The sequence below is a fragment of the Balaenoptera borealis genome (genome assembly GCF_965194805.1).
Source record: "Balaenoptera borealis genome assembly, chromosome: 11".
Classification (NCBI taxonomy): Eukaryota; Metazoa; Chordata; class Mammalia; order Artiodactyla; family Balaenopteridae; genus Balaenoptera; species Balaenoptera borealis.
This window is the reverse complement of record NC_138868.1, coordinates 43,966,807-43,985,449: the sequence shown is the minus strand read 5'-3', so window position 1 is coordinate 43,985,449 and position 18,643 is coordinate 43,966,807. Positions and strand designations below refer to the sequence as shown.

The 18,643-nt window shown below is 43.8% G+C and overlaps 1 protein-coding gene across 1 annotated transcript in view; it reads left to right on the top strand.

Moving 5' to 3' along the window:
* Positions 1–18,643, top strand: part of TEAD1 (TEA domain transcription factor 1) — a 264,328-nt gene that overhangs the window by 97,810 nt on the left and 147,875 nt on the right. The window lies entirely within an intron of this gene.

Sequence of the window (18,643 nt, the reverse complement as noted above, 5' to 3'; positions counted from 1 at the left end):
GGATGTGCCTTTGTGTTTGCTGTCTCACAGCAACACACAGACTGCAATGGCGATATGATCCTGATTATGGAAGATGCTGTTTGGGTTACTTGGATCCTAAGCCGTGTGTATTAGGAAGCATTCTCTCAGTCCCATGTGTCCTGAGACAGCAGTCATGAACAGTTGTTAGGTGAAGGGAATTGCCAGGTGGGATGACCACATGCATTGGGATAGGGGCCTTTTGAGATGGACAAATCTTAGTCAGACCTGGACTGACCAGAGCAGGCATTGTGACAGGGATTAATAATAATAATAATAACGGTATTTATCCAGTGCTTGCAGTGTGCCAGGTACTATTCTAAACAATTAACATCAACTCATTTAAGCCTCCTTACAAATCAATAGCTACTATAATTATTCCCATGTTACAGATGAGGAAACCAAGGCCTAAAAAGGTTCAGTAAGTTGCCCAGGATCATATAACTAAGAACTTCTGGAGCCAGGATGTGAATCCCCTTCAGTTTGGCTCCATTGCCTGAACTCTTCACCACCATCTTCTGCTGCCTCTGAGTTGTGACAGGATGGGAACCTGAGGTTCTCTGGACTGTGCCCCTACATTGCTGCCTTGCTGTGTGGAAGAGAGCTTTGGTTCCAAATAAACAATGAAAAAGGGAGAATGGGCTTTCCTGGTGTCTGGGACACTCTTCATCCTGTTTTCTGCCTGGTAAACTCCTACTGGTCCTTCAAGACCAGTAGGAATAGAAAATACTCCCCCCCCCTCTCTGAAACCTTCCTTAGTCTCCACAAGCAGAGCTAGTTGCTCCCTCCTTTGTGTTTCCATAGCATGTTATATGACCACCTTTCAGAGCGCTTTTCAGACTCTGTTTTTTTTAACATCTTTATTGGAGTATAATTGCTTTACATTGTTGTGTTAGTTTCTGCTGTATAACAAAGTGAATCAGCTATACGTATACTTATATCCCCATATCCCCTCCCTCTGGTGTCTCCCTCCCACCCTCCCTATCCCATCCCTCTAGGTGGTCACAAAGCAGAGCTGGTCTCCCTGTGCTATGCAGCTGCTTCCCACTAGCTATCTATTTTACATTTGGTAGTGTATATATGTCCATGCCACTCTCTCACTTCGTCCCAGCTTACCCTTCCCCCTCCCCGTGTCCTTAAGCCCATTCTCTACCTCTGCGTCTTCATTCCTGTCCTGCCCCTAGGTTCTTCAGAACCATTTTTTTTTTTTAAGATTCCATGTAAGTGTGTTAGCATATGGTATTTGTTTTTCTCTTTCTGACTTACTTCACTCTGTATGACAGATTCTAGGTCCATCCACCTCAGTACAAATAACTCAGTTTCATTTCTTTTTATGGCTGAGTAATATTCCATTGTATATATGTGCCACATCTTCTTTATCCATTCATCTCAGACTCATTTTTAATGTGTGTGTCTGTATCTCCAGCCCCTAGCGTAGTGCCTGGCCCACATTAGGCCTTCAGAAAATGTTTGAATTAGTGAAAGTTGCTGGTGATAATACTTTCATCTTTTTTCTCTATAAGGTGTTCTTTCCCGCATCCTTATTGTTATCACATTTACAACATTCTAAAGAAATAATGGAGGTGAGGATTATAATTTCATAGATAAGAAGCTGAGGCACAGAGCCCATGATGTTTTCCATTAGAGCATCTTATCTTGAGGAACCTCTTGGTGAAGCAGAACTTAGTGTAGAACCAGCAGCACCTCACTCCCATGTTTACGCCCTTCTGTTGTAACCGTATTGACCCTGTGCCTGAGGTGTTGTGAATGAGAACAGTTTATTTTAGTTTACATTTTATGTCAGTATCACAATGGTTTTGTCCAAATGGGACATTCAGTGGCTGTCTTTATTGCTGAGCTTGATTTGGTTATTGCAGTGACTGAATCTACCCATTTCCCACCCTGATTTGATTTTTACAAGTTAGAAATTCTATCCTTAGAAAGCTAGACTTTGACAATTATTTTTTCCTAGTATATACCTGACACAGTATGTTTGTACGCTTATCTGTCTCCGAATGGAGGGTGTGTGTGTGTGTGTGTGTGTGTGTGTGTGTGTGTACATGCGCACGTGTACGTAGCTTTTTTCAGGTTGACTCTGGGTTTAGTTTTAGTTGTCTGAACATTACTTCAACCACTGATTATTCTAAGATGACATTGTTGATCCTGAATGATTCACTTAAGTGGAACAATGAACCAAGTAAGCTATCACTGTGGAATTCAGAAGGATGTTAAGTTAGGGCGGGTTACTAGACCTTTGTGACCAGGTCACAAAATCGGGTAAGTGTAGATTTAACCTGCCACTAATCTAGTTAGTGTCTGGTTTGTATGGGGGCTTGTCAGTTAACTCAAAGGAGTAAGTTCTTCATGGTGATGAAGGGCATAGGGTCAGGAGTGAGGGCTGACTGGGTTTAAATCCTGTCTCTATTACGTCACTGGATGTGTAACCGTGGGCAGTTTAATATTCTTGGGCCTTCATTTCCTCATCTGATAAATGGGGCAAATACGAGTGCCCATCTTACAAGTTTGATGTGAAGGTTAAATAAGATAATGTGTGAAAACGTTTTGCATGCCCAACTCATTCTTTGAGAGCAATATTAACCCTGAAAACAAAACCGAAGACTTTATAAGAAAACTATAGACCAAATCTCTTATGAATATAGATGCAGAAATCCCCAACAAAATACTTGCAGACCGAATCCTGCAACATATATAAAGGATTACACACCATGCCCAAGTGGGATCTACCCCAGGAATGCAAGGTTAGTTTAAAATTTGAAATTAGTTAATGTATATAATACATCATATCAATAAAGAACAAAAATCACATTAACATCTCAGTAGATGCAGAAGAAGCATTTGACAAAATCCAATACCTCTTCGTGATATTAATACTCAACAAACTAGAAATAGAACTTCCTCACCTGATAAAGGGCATTTATGAAAAATCCACCGCTAACATCATACTTAAAAAGATATTCTATGTTCATGGATTGGAAGGCTTAATATTATTAAGGTGGCAGTAATCACCAAATTGATCTATAGATTCATTGTAATCCCTATGAAAACCCCAGCTAACTTCTTTGTAGAAATTGACAAGCTGATCCTAAAATTCATATGGAAATTCAGGGACCCAAAATAGTGAAAACAATCTTGAAAAAGAAGAAACTTCTTTTTCAAGATAACTTCTAAACTTATTACAGAGCTACAATCTTATGACGATGTGGTACTAGTATCAAGTTAGGCACACACGTCAGTGGAATAGAATCAAAAGTCCAGAAATAAACCCTCACACTTATGGTCAGTTGAGTTGCAACAAATGTATCAAGATGATTTTAAGAGGAAAACAGTAGTCTTTTCGACAGATGGTGCTGGGACTATTGGATATCCACATGCAAAGAATGAAGTGGACCCCTTTCGCATATCATACACTATAATAACTAAAAATCCATCATAGACATAAATGTAAGAACTGAAACTATAAAACTCCAGAAGAAGATGTGAGAATAAGTCTTTCTGACCTTGGGTTAGCCTTCTTGGATATAACACCAAAAGCATAAGTAATAAAAGTAAAAATAGATAAACTGATACTTCGTAAAAATTACAAACTTTTTGTAAATTGTAAACTTTTTACAAAAACAATATTGTAAAGCAACTGTACTCCAAAAAAAATTTTTTTTTAAAGTATTAAAAAAAAAAAAGACAACCCAGAGAATAGGAGAAAAACTTTTTTCAGATTATAAATCTGATAAGGGACTTGTATCTAGAATGTATAAAGAACTCTTACAACTCTAATAAAAAGACAAATAACCCAATTAAAGAATGGGCAGATGATCTAAACAGACATTTCTTCAAGGAAGATATACAAATGGCTAATAAGCATATGCAAAGATGCTCAACATCATTAGGCATCAGAGAAATGCAAATAAAAACCACAATGAGATACCACTTCATATCCACTAGGATGGCTATAGTCAAAAAGACTGGCAATAAGTGTTGGCTTGGATGTGAAGAAATGGGGACTCATACATGACTGGTGGAAATATAAAATGATACCACCACTTTGGAAAACAGTCTGGCAGTTCTTCAGAAGGTTCATCATAGAATTGCCATATGACCCGGCAGTTCTACTCCTAGGTATATAACTAAGAGAAGTGAGAACAGATGTCCCTACAAAAACTTGTACACTAGTATTCATAGCAACATTATTCATTAATAGCCAAAAAGTACAAGCATCCCAAATATCCATCAACTGATGACTATGTAAATAAAATGTGGTATATCCATACAACAGATTATTTGGCAATAAAAAGTACTAATAAATACTATGATATGAACAACTCTTGAAAACATTACGCTAAGTGAAAGAAGACCGTCACAAGACTACATATTGTGTGATTCTGTTTGTGTGAAATGTCCAGAATAGGCAGTCTATAGACAGGAAGTAGATTAGTGGTTTTTTAGAACTGGAAGATTTGAGAGAAATTGGGGAGTTACTGCTAATGGGTTTGGGATTTCTTTCTGAGATGATCAATATGTTCTAAGTTGGTTGTGGTGAGGCTTACACAAGTCTGTGAGTATACTAAAAATCAGAGCATTGTGCACTTTAAATGGGTGAGTTGTATGGTATGTGAATTATATCTCAATAAAGCTGGTCTGGGTGTATATGTATATGCTTAGCATTATATTAATACATGACCCATTTTTTTTAAAATTAATTTATTATTTATGGCTGTGTTGGGTCTTCGTTTCTGTGCGAGGGCTCTCTTTAGTTGCGGCAAGTGGGGGCCACTCTTCATTGCGGTGCGTGGGCCTCTCACTATCGCGGCCTCTCTTGTTGCGGAGCACAGGCTCCAGACGCGCAGGCTCAGTAGTTGTGGCTCACGGGCCTAGCTGCTCCGCGGCATGTGGGATCCTCCCAGACCAGGGCTCGAACCCGTGTCCCCTGCACCAGCAGGCAGACTCTCAACCACTGCGCCACCAGGGAAGCCCTACATGACCCATTTTGAAAGTGGTCAATAAATGTTAGCTGCTATTATAATAAAACTTTCTTCTTTCACTAGTAAAGATGGAGTGAGAGGAGAATGCTGAAAAAGTAGGTGAACATACCAGTTAATTAAGGTACTGAGTGAGAGAGAAGGTGGCCGAATCCGAGGCAGCAGTACGCCAGGAGCTGAACGCTAATTTTGGAGAACTAATGTAAAGGTTAAGTGAAGTAACATGGTACAAGTGCCTGGCACATAGTAGGCACCCTGAACTGTTACGTACATTTGAATTTAGCTACCCTTAAAATGTTGTTGAACTTGGGTCTCCAGATCCAGATGTCACCAAACCACATGTTCTTCACAAAAGAATAATCACTGTTAGTGTGATAAAGGCCAGGGGTTTTGTGTCGAGGAGTCATTAAACCAGATGTGTGTGTTTTCCTTTTAAATCACAATAAGTATGACAAAGACCAGGGTTTTGGTTCTGGTGCTCTGTTTTTTCACAGGCGCAGTGTCTGGGGAAATTCAGTTTCCCATAGTCAGTCCAAGGTGAACAGCTTTGCTCTTTGCAGGATGCCTTTGGGCCTGTGCGCTCGAATCCCTCTAGAGGAGATGGACAGAAAGCCCAGCCCTCACACTCTGGAAGTTATTCTCTGAAGAAGCTTTGCATCAGCACTGTTGATGCCCTGAGCTAGTTATCAGTGTTTCCTCTTTTAGAGCTTGGAAAACATGTGCCAACTAGGCAAGAAGGTTCTCTGCTAAGTTGTGTGTATTTGCTATCGTGTCTCACAGTATTTTTTCCCCAGGTGTCTACCTATGGAAGGAATCTCCCATTTCACTGTTGGGAAAACCAAGTGAGCTGCTTTTCTGATGTTTAGGCCACGCACTGGCAGCCAAGGTCACATAGTACTGAGTGGTGGAGTGGGGACTCAGAAACCTCCCAGGTCTACCTGACTGCCAAGACAGTTTGTTCTTAGTCTTAGCTACTATGCCGGACTGCCTTTCAGGGATGGACTAAGTAGAAGAGGAAGAGGGTTGAAGGCAGAGAGCTGTGAAAACATACATGTTCTCAGGAACAGTAGGGTTCTGGTAGAGCTAGAGTGTGGGGTGCAGAGAAGGATGGACGAAGTGGGGTGGCTTATGAGCTGGGAAGGGCAGGATGAGAGATTATGGAGTAATGGGCCAGGCGATTGGGACACTGAAGTTCAACTTTTCTGTGCAGGTAGCACATTCCTGGAAGGGGTGGGGGCAATAGAAGCCATTGTTTTAGGATATTCAACTAGTATTTGAGGAGAGTTATTCTGGAGGCCTGATGACCCATAAAGGAGGCTACTGCAGTGCTCGGGGCAGAAGGGCTAGAACTAGGTCAGAGGCTATGGGAGTGACAAGGAGGCGATGAGGTGGGAAAGCTAGTTCAGATCAGTATATTTGTGATCAGGTATTAGATGAGAGATATTGGAGATCAGAAGACTTGGTAGGGTTTATTGCAAGGAAAGAGATGAAGGTGTTTCATCTGTATGGGCAGCTGTGCATTTATAGAGACAAGGAAGATGTACAGCATGAAAGGACAGGTTTTATGGGGCAGAATTGGAGTCATGAGTTTGAGTTGTATGGAATTTGCAGGGCTTTGGGGCTCTCCATGGAGCAGGAACCAGCAGGCACTTGGAAATTCAGCATTCTGGGTTGAGAACAATTTGGAAAATAACATCTCAGGGTTTGGAGCAGAAACCTTGGAGATTGTCTAGGAGAGAGAAAAGGCAAAGAGGAAGGAAGGCTAAGGAGAGAACCCATCTGAAGCACTGAGTCAATATCTCAAGCCCCAGCTCACTCCTGTGAACATCTTAGTAAGCATGTTGCATGTCACATGAAACCTTACAAATGCTGGAGCAAGATCCCTGCATCTTTACTGTGCTAAGTATGCTGAAGTTTTTAAGTTTGTCCCTTGGTGATGTGCTGATGGAAACACACATATGATTTTTTCGTACGCGTGTTAACAGGGTGCCTAATGTCTTGGCACTTTCTAGTCTGTGGCTCCCTAGAATGTTAATGGGTTGGACCCCAATCCAGTGTGGCTCCTTCCTTTTTTTTTTAAGCCAACTCTGGTCCAAGCCCGAAGTGTGATTTCCTTCCTCCCAGGCTCCCTGGGAGTGTTGCTGAGTTTCCTTCAGTAGTTTCAACTGTGAGGCATCAGCCACCCTGTTAACTGTAGCTCCTACAGCTGAGAAGTGTGGACTTGCAGTGCGCTGCGAGTAACAGTGACAAGCTGCCCGGAGCCCTTGGCAGGCGTGTCGGGGTGTGAGGGAGCCTGGGGAATCAGCACCCTTTCAATATTTGCCACAATTTGCTCTCTTGGGGCCAACCTGAGGGCCAAGAAATCTGGAGAAAACCCAGAGGCAGTAGGTGTGACCTGTGAGAAGAAGCAGGGCCTGGCCTCTCTCTGTGTCAGATCAAAGACCGACTTTTGAGTCACTTGACACCCTAATGTGAGGATGCTTCTGAGCCAAGGCTGGGCTCCTGGTGGCCTGTGCCCGGGAACTGCGGGGGACGTGTGGACCTGCATGTGCTCGGTGCAGGCCCAGTGGGAGGGTAGGACAAGCACCTCTCCCAGCTGTTCTCTTAGCGTTCAGAGCTGGAGGGATCTGGAGAGATCAGCCCTGTCTCCTCGGTTTTCATCCTGGAAGCTGCTGCCCACAGATGCCCTTTCCCCAGTTCCAGTCCTGGGGGCGAGTTGGCCCTGCTTGATCGCAGCTGCTCTTACATGGCTGTCCCCTCCTGTCCCGTTGATCCTGGCTCCAGGGTGCCAAGGTCATTCTCAGTTTCACCACTTAACTTAATGTCCAAACTGAGACACTTAGAATAAAATGGAGCAGCGTAAATAATAACACCTGGAAACAGAAATAAACTGGGACCTTCCCAGGCAAAACAGGATATGTCGTCTTCTCTGTACCTGCACTTTTGGCTCCTTTCCACCCCCTGCTCCCAGATCCCATGACCCACCTGACTTTAGCTGCCAGGAACTTACAGATCTCGGTCCTTTGAGATTTAGGCTACAGAACGGAAACCTCAGGGGTCTCCCACGTTAGAAGTTTCAGGAGACGGGAAACTTCGGAATAACCATGGGGAGCATATATCTGAAAATCCATGACTATTCAGAACCTCGATATGGATAGTGTGGGTATGTCATAATTTACTAACATTTTTATTCTAAGCTCTAGATTGTTTTCAGTCTCCTCTCACATGTGAGAAGAAGCAGGGCCTATATTCAGTCTCCTCTCACATGTCGCAGAGGGTGGTCTGCTGGTGACATACAGATAACGAGACAAACATGCTGTTCCGAGAGCCTCTGGCCCTGTATAGAGTCAGAAACGCAGCCACACGGTCTGACCCGGAGCTGGAGCGGGAGCGGGGGCTCTGGGCTGTGACGGGAGTGTGCAGGGAGCCGGGAGTTAGGGACTTGTTTATGCTCTGTCTCTGTGGTTTCCACAGTCACAGAGGAGGGTGGGAGGGAACATAAGCATCTGGGCCTCTCTGAGACCAGGCCAAATGGGGATTTAGGAAAAGAAAGTGTTCCTTTTTGAGAGCAGAGGAGGCATAGATGAGAGCTCTGCCTGGTGGCTTCCTCAGCCCGCGTGGGCCCATGTTTCAACCCAGAGCTGGCAGAACCCGGATCACCAGGGGCCTCAATGAAGTGGGTCTGAGGAGAGGAAGTGACCTCTCTCTTGGCCCTTTGATTACACCCTCAGACCTCTGCCTCACCCAGTGACCTGGATGGCCTGGGTTTGACCATTCTGGAGTGAGGACGAAGGTTGTCAGATTTACGGAAAAAAAAATTGAGTTGCAGATAAACAAAGAATCATCTTTTGTGTGCGTATATCCCATGCCATAGTTGTATTTTATCAATACATGGCAACCCTGGTTAGTAGGGCCTGGCCAGATTTTGCTTTCCAGTGGAGCATGGTGTAGCCATTCACAGTGCTGCCTTCATTCAGCAGGTGTTCACTGAGTGCCAGCTATGTACTGCTCTAGGTGCTGTGGAGATGGCAGTGAGCAAAATCCAACAGGGGTTTCTGACCTCGTGGAGCTTACATCTTAGTGGGATGATAGACAGTAAGAAAGTCAGATGGCGAAGGTGGTAAAGAGGAAATTAAGGCAGGAGGGGGGGATGGGAGGGTTTGCACCTGAAGGAGGTGAGGGGTTGAGGCTACAGGCCAAGCAGATGTTTGGGGAAGCATGTTCTAGGCAGCGGGTGGGTGTGCGCGCGTGCGCACACACACGCACACACACCCTCGGCAAAGCCCTGGTGTGCCTGGTGTGTTTGAGGAGCCTGAGGGCCAGTGTGGCTGGAGTGGTCAGCGAGGGGGGAAGTGAAGAGAGGAACCAGTGAGGTCACGGGCCCAGAGTTTGTAGAGCCCTGGAGGCCTTTGTAAGGATTTTGGCTCTCGCTGTGTGTCGGAGTGAAGGGGGCCGTTAGAGGGTATTGAGCAGGTTGGGGTGTATCTGATTAGATTTGCAGAGAGTCCCTAGCTGCTGATGGAGAACAGACCAAAAGCCAGCCGGGGTCCCGGCCCCCACCTTGTCCTCAGGGATGGGCTGTGGGACTTGAGACACATGCGTGTCATTTAGAATAAAGGGATGTTGCTCTCTGGACACAGCAGCACTTTATAGGGTCCTGGACCTCTGTTCTCTGAACAGAACTTCAGAGTTCTGAACCTTCCTGACTTTCTTCCCGTTTGAATGGAATGTTCCTAGTGAAGAAGGGGAGGGATATGTAGTCATTACCTGTCCCTTTTTGCCAACCGCTGTGTGATGTACCTGGTTTGAGGGACCAGTCCTTAATGTCTCCTATTAAACTTGAGAGAAAGGGTTAGTGACTTGCTGCATATCGCTTATATCTGGAGTTTTCGCAGCCAAAAGGATAATTCAGTAAAAATATGTCCGTTCTTTGTTGGTGTAGGAGGAAGTTGTTTTCCTTTGTATTAATTAATTTAAATTTAAATTGTTTGAGAGCCGAAGGGCTTGAAAGCATGTCTTTTGTTTCCAGTCTTTGAAAAGAAGAAGAGTCACACGGTCCGACTTACAATTTTTGAACTTTATAAGAGTGTGAAAACAATATGCATTCAGTAGAAACCATACATCAGATTTTGAATTTTGATCTTTTCCCGGGCTGGCGATGGGCGGTATGATACTCTCGTGACGCTGGGCAGCGGCAGTAGCCACAGCTCCCAGTCAGCCACGCCACTATGAAGGTGAACGACCGATACACTTACAGCCATTCTGCACCCATACAACCAGTCTGTTTTTCACTTTCAGTGCAGTATTCAGTCAGTTACGTGAGATGCTCAACACTGTTGTAACGGAGGCTTTGTATTAGGTGATTTTGCCCAACTGTAGGCTAATGTAAGTGTTCTGAGCATGTTTAAGGTAGGCAAGGCTAAGCTATGATGTGTGACCGCTTAGGTATATTAAATGCATTTTTCGACTTAATGATATTTTCAACTTATGATGGGTTTATCAGGAGATAACTCAATTGTAAGTTAAGAAAGATCTGTGTCAGAACTTTTTCTGCTTTACCTGGCTGAATCAGTCTACTTTTTTTTAAAAAAAGGCCAAACATATTTCACATTTCTTATTAAAGAATGCAAAAACTAAGGAATATATGCATTTTATTTTTATTTACTTATTTATCTATTTATTTAATTTTATTTTTGGCTGCGTTGGGTCTTTGTTGCTGCACGTGGGCTTTCTCTAGTTGTGGTGAGCGGGGGCTACTCTTCGTTGCAGTGCACAGGCTTCTCATTGCGGTGGCTTCTCTTGTTGCGGAGCAGGAGCTCTAGGCGCGCAGGCTTCACTAGTTGTGGCACGCGGGCTCAGTAGTTGTGGCGCACGGGCTCTAGAGCTCAGGCTCAGTAGTTGTGGCCCACGGGCTTAGTTGCTCTGCGGCATGTGGGATCTTCCTGGACTAGGGCTCTAACCCGTGTCCCCTGCATTGACAGGCGGATTCTTAACCACTGCGCCACCAGGGAAGCCTTATATGCATTTTATTTTATAAAATAATTCTTTGGAGAAAAATACTGAGGCTATGAAAGCTTGGCTTTTTGGTCAGTAGGATTATTTTAAATGTCAGCCAAATTTGATGATGAGACTTATAATTTCAAAAGGGGTGGCAAATATTATCTAAATACCTTTGACAAGCCTATTGGCTTAGAGATGGCATACTGGTAAATTAGTTTTGATAAGTAATATTATTAATAAATATTTAAGTTTTCACATATTTCCATAAGATTTATTTGAGAAAATGCAAAAATGAAACAATTAAAAAATGTATAGTGCAGACATTTCAAATGTGAAAATGGCCTCTTTCTACAGAGTTGTGAAGAATGTATTGAGACTGAGTCAGTATTTAAGTAGACTTTTCCGAGGGACTGTCTGTGCCAGTTTATGTGCTGGGCCCTAAGAATACATATTGCTGGGGTGAGCACTGTAAAAAAAAACATGGAATGAAGTGCAGTGTGTGTTAAAACACAGGTATGTATGCTGTGTAATTGGAGAAGTGGGTGTTTTTGTTTTGTTTTGCTTTGTTTTTGTTTTGGCTTTGCCGACAGCTTTCAGGATCTTAGTTCCCTGACCCAGGGATTGAACCCGGGACCTGGCAATGAAAGCGCCGAGTCTTAACCACTGGGCTGCCAGGGAATTCCTGAGAAGTGGGCATTTTAGATTACACCTTTTCTAGTGACTTTAGCTGTTCTCTTAAGCAGGGACTAAAATTCACTGTAAATCACTTTAATGTAATTGAGATCCCAACCAGGATAAATTGAGATTTTTGCCACCTCACTTTCAAATTACAAGGTAGAAGTGCATTTTAGTGTGTTCTAGCTCTTCATTTTAGAACTAGAAAGATATAGCAGGTTGACCTTGATTTCTCTAAACTTTAGTTTCCCCTCGGTGAAATGGGGATAATGAAACCTACCTTGTGAAGTCGTTGTGCCAGTTAAATGAGGCGACTCCCATCGGTTCCTTAGCTGGGTGCTGGCACACAGTACGCTTTCGGTGTGTGTTGGCCCATGTTTTTCTTATGGGCACTGCTTTTATTATTTCCTGACGGAGACTGTACAATTTATATTATTTAATGATTTCCGAGGCCACCCAACTTCAAGTTTGGGGTGTGCAGCTAGCATCTCTTGAATGCCTTGAGAGAGGGGGCACAGGCAGGAGAGAGTTTGGCTTAGGTATAGGTGGGAGGTGGGAACCCAGGGTCCTGGTGAATGTGCCATTACACTTGACATTGCCCTCCAGATTGCTGTTCAGCCAGGTTGATAAGTAGCTTCAACAGACGCAAGTCGAGAGGCTCCTGGCTGCTCTTCGACAGCGGGGATACGTAGTGAGAGGAGGACGTGAGGCAGGAGGCCCAAGTGTGGTTGAGGTGTGTGCAGCCGGGCTCAGCTGGGCCCGGGGAGGCGTTGCCACGCGTTGGGCCCGCCTGGGTCTCCTCCGGTGCAGAGACTCTGCCCCTGTCGGGGGCTGCGGCCTCCAGCTACTCTGCTGTCTGTTTCGGGCCAGGGCTGTGCAAGCTTCTGCTCTGCTATTTAAATCAATCATCGCTGGTAACTGCCTCCAGCCTAAGCAGAAGCAGTGTGTATGCGCTACAGGTTTCAGCTCATTACCTCTTCAGGGGTCCTGTCCAGCGTCTGGGTGCAGGCAAGGCTAGCACTGCGGCCCCCTGTGCCAGTCCTGACCCTCCAGAGGCAGTTGCTGAGCCTGGGCCCATTGTGGGGCCTCTGATGCCCCTACAGTGCCGCTGCCTCCTACCTGCCCCCGCCTTTCAGTGGACCTTTCTGGAGTTTTGTTTCCTGCCAGCCTGGGGGGAACTGTGATACTCGGGATTGGACATCAAGAAGATGTGGACTCGGCCGCCCAGGTTAAGTGACCTTGGATCACTTAAGTCAGTTTACCTCTTGGGATTTGTTTCCTCTATTAATAGGCAGTGAACTTTTCGAGGGCTGTTCACATGCCTTCTTCATCTCCATGTCTCTTGGTCATAGTAGGTGCTCAGTAAACAGCAACTTAAATTTGAAAAATGGAGATGATGTTGCCTACATCCCTGAGTTGTGCTGAGGAGGAGAGACAATTTTTGCAGTTCTCTTAATCTGTGGAAAAGGGGAATTTCCCCAGGTTCTGCTCCTTCTGTATCCCCAGTATCAAAGAATCTCAGACACTCAGGATGTAAAAAGAAGCCTATTTGCATGTCTTCATTTATTGATTCAAACTTTTACTGACTTTGCCAATGGATCATAATAGACATCTCTTCAGAGAAGGTACATAAATAATCAAGAAAGCACATGAAAAGATGCTCAACATCATTAGCCATTAGGGAAATGCAAATTAAAACCACAACGAGATACCCCTTCACACCTGCTGCTAGGATGACTGCAGTTGAGATGACTAACACTATGAAGTGTTGTTGAGGATGGGGAACCATTGGAACCCTCATACCCTCCCTGCTGGTGGGAGTGTAAAATGGTTCGGTCTCTGTGGAAAACAGTCTGGCAGTTCCTCAAAATGGCAAACGTAGAGTAATCCACTTCTAGGTATCTACCCAAGAGAAGTGAAAGCATATGTCCACACAAAGACTTGCGTGCATATATTCATAGCAGCATTATTCTTATAGGCTGTATATGAATGCCTGGTTTCTGTTATGGACTGGGTGTTGGGACATCCTGTGGGAAAGATCTTCTGGAAAGATCTTCCAGAAGTGGCTGCTCTCCTGTTGGGTCTGTCATGTGTGGCTCATGCCTAGGAGATACCTAGCTTTGGCTTTCATCATTTATAACTTTCAGAGAACTGCCTAAGATTGGTCTGTGATTAAGAACACAAATTCAGAGCATCTTTTCAGGCTTCTGTAGAAACCCTTATCAGCTGAAGGTATCTAGTATCTTCACAGACTTTGGTCTCCCGCTTTCCTTGTAATCAGCATGGGACTCCTTGTAATCAGCATGGGACTCCTTGTAATCAGCATGGGACGACCCCTTGTTATGATGTGAGTTGCTCTCAACACTTTGAAGATGGATTCCTGGTCTGATAGGAGATTCTGGCAGTAATGGGATATCTCTGGAAGGCACTGATAAGGGCCTTGTCGGTTTCAAGAGTGGGCAGGTCCTCCTTACTGAGGTTTCTTGTGACTGAGATACCCGATCAGCAGGCTTTTTCCTGGCTCTAGCCAGTGATGCCTTACAGTCGGGTTGGGTGTGGGAGTGAAACATCTTAGATATGTCTATGGAGTTTAGGAGTCAGCGAGTATCGGCCTGGAGGAGAGGGCCTGTGGATTGAGGCTTGGGGCCAATTTAAGCCAGTTTTCTTTTCTTTTTTTTTTTTAAATAAATTTATTTTTTTGGCTGCATTGGGTCTTTGTTGCTGCGTGCAGGCTAAGCGACGAGCAGGGGCTACTCCTCGTTGCGGTTCCCCGGGCTTCTCATTGGGTGGCTTCTCTTGTTGCAGAGCACGGGCTCTAGGCGCGTGGGCTTCAGTAGTTGTGGCACTCAGGCTCAGTAGTTGTGGCTCTCGGGCTCTAGAGAGCAGGCTCAGTAGTTGTGGCGCACTGGCTTAGTTGCTCAGCGGCATGTGGGATCTTCCCAGACCAGGGCTCGAACCCGTGTACCCTGCATTGTCAGGCGGATTCTTAACCACTGTGCCACCAGGGAAGCCCTAAGCCAGTTTTCTAAGCAATTATTTTCTTGCCTTTGAGATATGTTCTTTCTTTAGTAAAATTATAGTGGAATAGGGGGAAATGCTTCCTTAATAGCAGGCCGAATAAAGCTAGATGACTGTAGGGAGACAATAAAAAGCACACGGCAAACAGCCTTATTTATTTGGAGAACATAGGTGAAATGTTTATTATACACAAAGTAAGTTAAACTGGAACTTGTGCGTGAACCACAATGTGTAATTACAGAAACCTAAAGATAGAGGAATAATAACAAGATAATAACATTGTTCCACCAAAGGAGCAAATGAACTAGACATGGACTCCGATGTTTCTTGAAACTAAGGATGGGTGGGCACTTAGAAGTGCCTTCAATTGGGAGATCAAGCTGCAGGGTGATGGACACTGGGCAAGTGCCCAGGACATTCCTCTGTGTGCATGGGGATACTTGGAGATCACCTCACTGATTAGAAAGTTGTTTGGTGAGTCCAGAAATAGGACAAAAGTGAGTGAGTGTTTTTGAGGGAGTTTTCCATCAAGCTTTGTTTGATAGATAAATAATGCCTCTCTGCTCTGGGGTGTTTTCTCTCTAGGCAGCTGTCATTGACCCCTCAAATGTTTTGTGGGGGCAGTTCTAAGGTTATTATAAGAGTAACCAGAAAAGGAAAGTAAGGGGGAAAATATTTGAGTGCTATATAGTACTATGAAGAAAGTTTTGACCTAGACATATAAATAGAGGCAAATCTGAAAACTTGTTGCTTTCTTCTTTAGTTTGTTTTCTTTGATGTAAGCCTGTTTATTTTCATATCCTTGTGATGGTCACTGAAATAGAAATGCAGACTTGTTCTCAGGACCGCCACTGCATCACTGTGTTAGAACAATGTCCTGGTTTTAGAACAGGCCTGGATATGCACAGCTTAGCTTATACCTGAGCAACTCTGGGCAGGTTCCCCAGCTTCTCTTTGTCTTTAAAGAGGGACAGTTGTATGGAACACATATGGTGGCTGTGATGATGAAATGAGACATACGTAAATCTAGTATAATGCCAGGAACAAGGTAAACTCTAAAATGTTCCATTATATATACTTAATTATCTTATAATGAAAGTTATAAATGGGAATAATATGTAGTACTTACTCATATTTATTGTTTTCCCTCTGATTATAACATTAGAAATAATTGAAAAATATAAATAAATGAAAATCAAACTCCCATTATTTGGAAATTAATCAATTTAATATTTTGTTATATATTTATTTTATATTTTTTCATTTTAGTTTTTTTTCTATGCCTAAAAACATTTTCTTTTACATAATGGAACACTGGAGTCACAATTTAGATTTTTGCAGTATCATTGAAAATCTATAAAGTTACTTTAAAAAAATTACCTAGAATTGTAATTGTAGAACCAGTTACCTGTTTTTTGAGCAATTAAAGCAGTTTTTCCCTGCCACAAGTAACTATAGTGAATGCTCTTGAGTAATATACCTGATTATTTCTTTAGGACAATTCCAAGAAGTAGAGTGTACATGGTTAAACGGTAGATTATTTTCTTTAAGAGCTATGATGATATTGCCAATTACTTGTGTCCACCCTACTAAAAAAGTTATGAGAATGCTCATTTCTCCGGTTCATGATCACTGCTGGGTATTTGATTTTTAAAATATCTTTGCTATTTTGATAGCAAAATTATTAATTATTACTCATTATTAATTATTATTAATTAATTATTAATTATTAATTCAATTTGTATTTCTGTGGTTACAGGTGAGCTTAAATAATTGTATATGTTTATTGTGTATTTGTATTTCTTTCATATATTCTCTATTTAGTATTTTCCTCTATTTTTCCCTTAGAGTATTGTCTTATTATTTGTAGGACGTTGACCCTTTTGAAGTAAGTTACAGACATACTGAGTTTGGCATTTCACTCCTTTTTCTTTTTTTAAGGCATTTTTAGATACCCACTAACATGGTGATGTTAAGACTTTGTTAGGAAAAGGGCATGCGGGATGTGGAACATGAACCTAAAAGACCTATCCCAACGACTTCCTTATTGTTAAGCCCTGGGATAGTCTGTGATGCAGCAGGCCAGGTGGGAATCTTGCTGACGGCCTAACATCTAGAGCTCATGTTCTCATTGTGACCTCACTGCAGCTCTTCAGAAGCCGCTCCTCACTGGGGGAGTCAGGACACGGGGTATTCCTTGAGGGTGTCCCAGGTATATCTGCAATGCTTTGATTTGAAGAATCGGTATTGGATCACTACAGAGGATAATGGAAGCAGACATTTCATTCTTAGGGTGCTGGAGTGAAATGACCATGACCTTTGGTCTACCCTAACCTCTCTTAAATTTTGTTCACTTGGCCAAATCTGTCAGGAAACAGCTGTGGGACGGTGGGAAGGGCTTGGAACCAGCAATTCAAATACTACCTCTTTTATTAATCAGCTGTGTGACCCTGCAAAGATGATGTAATGTCATTAGTCTCAGTTTCCTGGGCTTGCTGCGTTGGTAAAGTGAATAACATATGTGATCCACTTGGCAAGGCCTAAGCACCCAGTAAATGCTTGTCAATTATTTTTTTTCTTCCCGCCAGATGTGAGCTTCTTCAGGCCTGATCTCCGCCACATCCATCTCTGTATCCTCATGCATGTAGTAGTCACTGTGTGATTATCTGATGGCCGAATGAATGAGGCCAAGGGCAGCAGCTTATATGGGAGCAAGTGTGCTCTGAAAAGTGAGAATTGACTTTAACACAGTCTCTGTATGTTACTCTTATATACATATAAAAGTATTTTTAAAAAAATACACCTCATGGTGCAGATGATTTTTGGGTAATCGGGTTCACTGATTTAGGAGTGTCCTATATAAATTGGCACCTGGAATCCTCACTTTGGGACTCGTGACAGCCCCTCTCGGGGTTAGGGCCAAGGCTGATGCGAGACACTGATTGTTCCTCTCCGGGAGGGCCCTCGAACCTTGAGTTTCCTGCTGTGTGGCCCACAGGCTGCCTGTCAGAACTTCCAGGTCCAAAATCGGCCCCCAGGACCCAGCCGGGCCTGTAACTGTTTGCAATCATGACAGAGCAGAGCTGCTCCTATGACCCACTGGGAGTACCTGAGTGGGTGCGCAGACAACATAATGGGCCCCATTGCCTGCCGTGGCTGCCACCTCGGACACCCTCCGAGAGGCGAGGTGCCGGAACACGTCTCCCAGCAGTTACTTTTCCTTGAAAGGGGATGCTTATCACCTGGTGCTTTTCCCTAATGTGTCTAACAAGGAAAGGAAATCTGTCCTGCACTGATCAGCAGGGCCCTCACCATCCCCTATAGCAGATTCAGGCTTGCAGCAGCCCCGCCAAGGGAGGTGTCAGCACCTCATTTTATCAGTTTGCTAGGGCTGCTGTAGCAAAGGACTACAAACTGGGTGGCTTAAAACCACAAAATGTATTGCTTCCCAGTTGGGAGGCTAGAAGTATGAAATCGAGGCGTCGGCATGGCCAAGCTCTCTCGAGGCTCTAGGGGAGAATCTGTTCCATGCCTTCCTCTAAGCTTCTGGTGTTGCCATCAGTCCTTGGCCTTCCTTGTCTTGCAGCTGCATTTCTCCAGTCTTTGCTGTCACATAATGTTTGGTCCCCCTGTATCTTTGCAGTACCTTCTTATAAGGACACCCATCATATTGCCTTTAGGGCTCACCCTACTCCAGGATGTTATCAACTAACTTAGCTAATTACATCTGTAATGATTCTGTTTCCAAATAAGGTCGAATTCTGAGGTACTGAGGGTTACGACTTGAGCATATCTTTTTTTGGGTGGGGGGCACAATTCAATCCATAACACTCATGTGGTATACACGGGTGCAGGTTTTAAGAGGATTAATAATTCGGTCATGGTTGTGATTCCAGAGTGTTGGGGCCAGGATTGTAACCCAGGTCAGTCTGACCCCA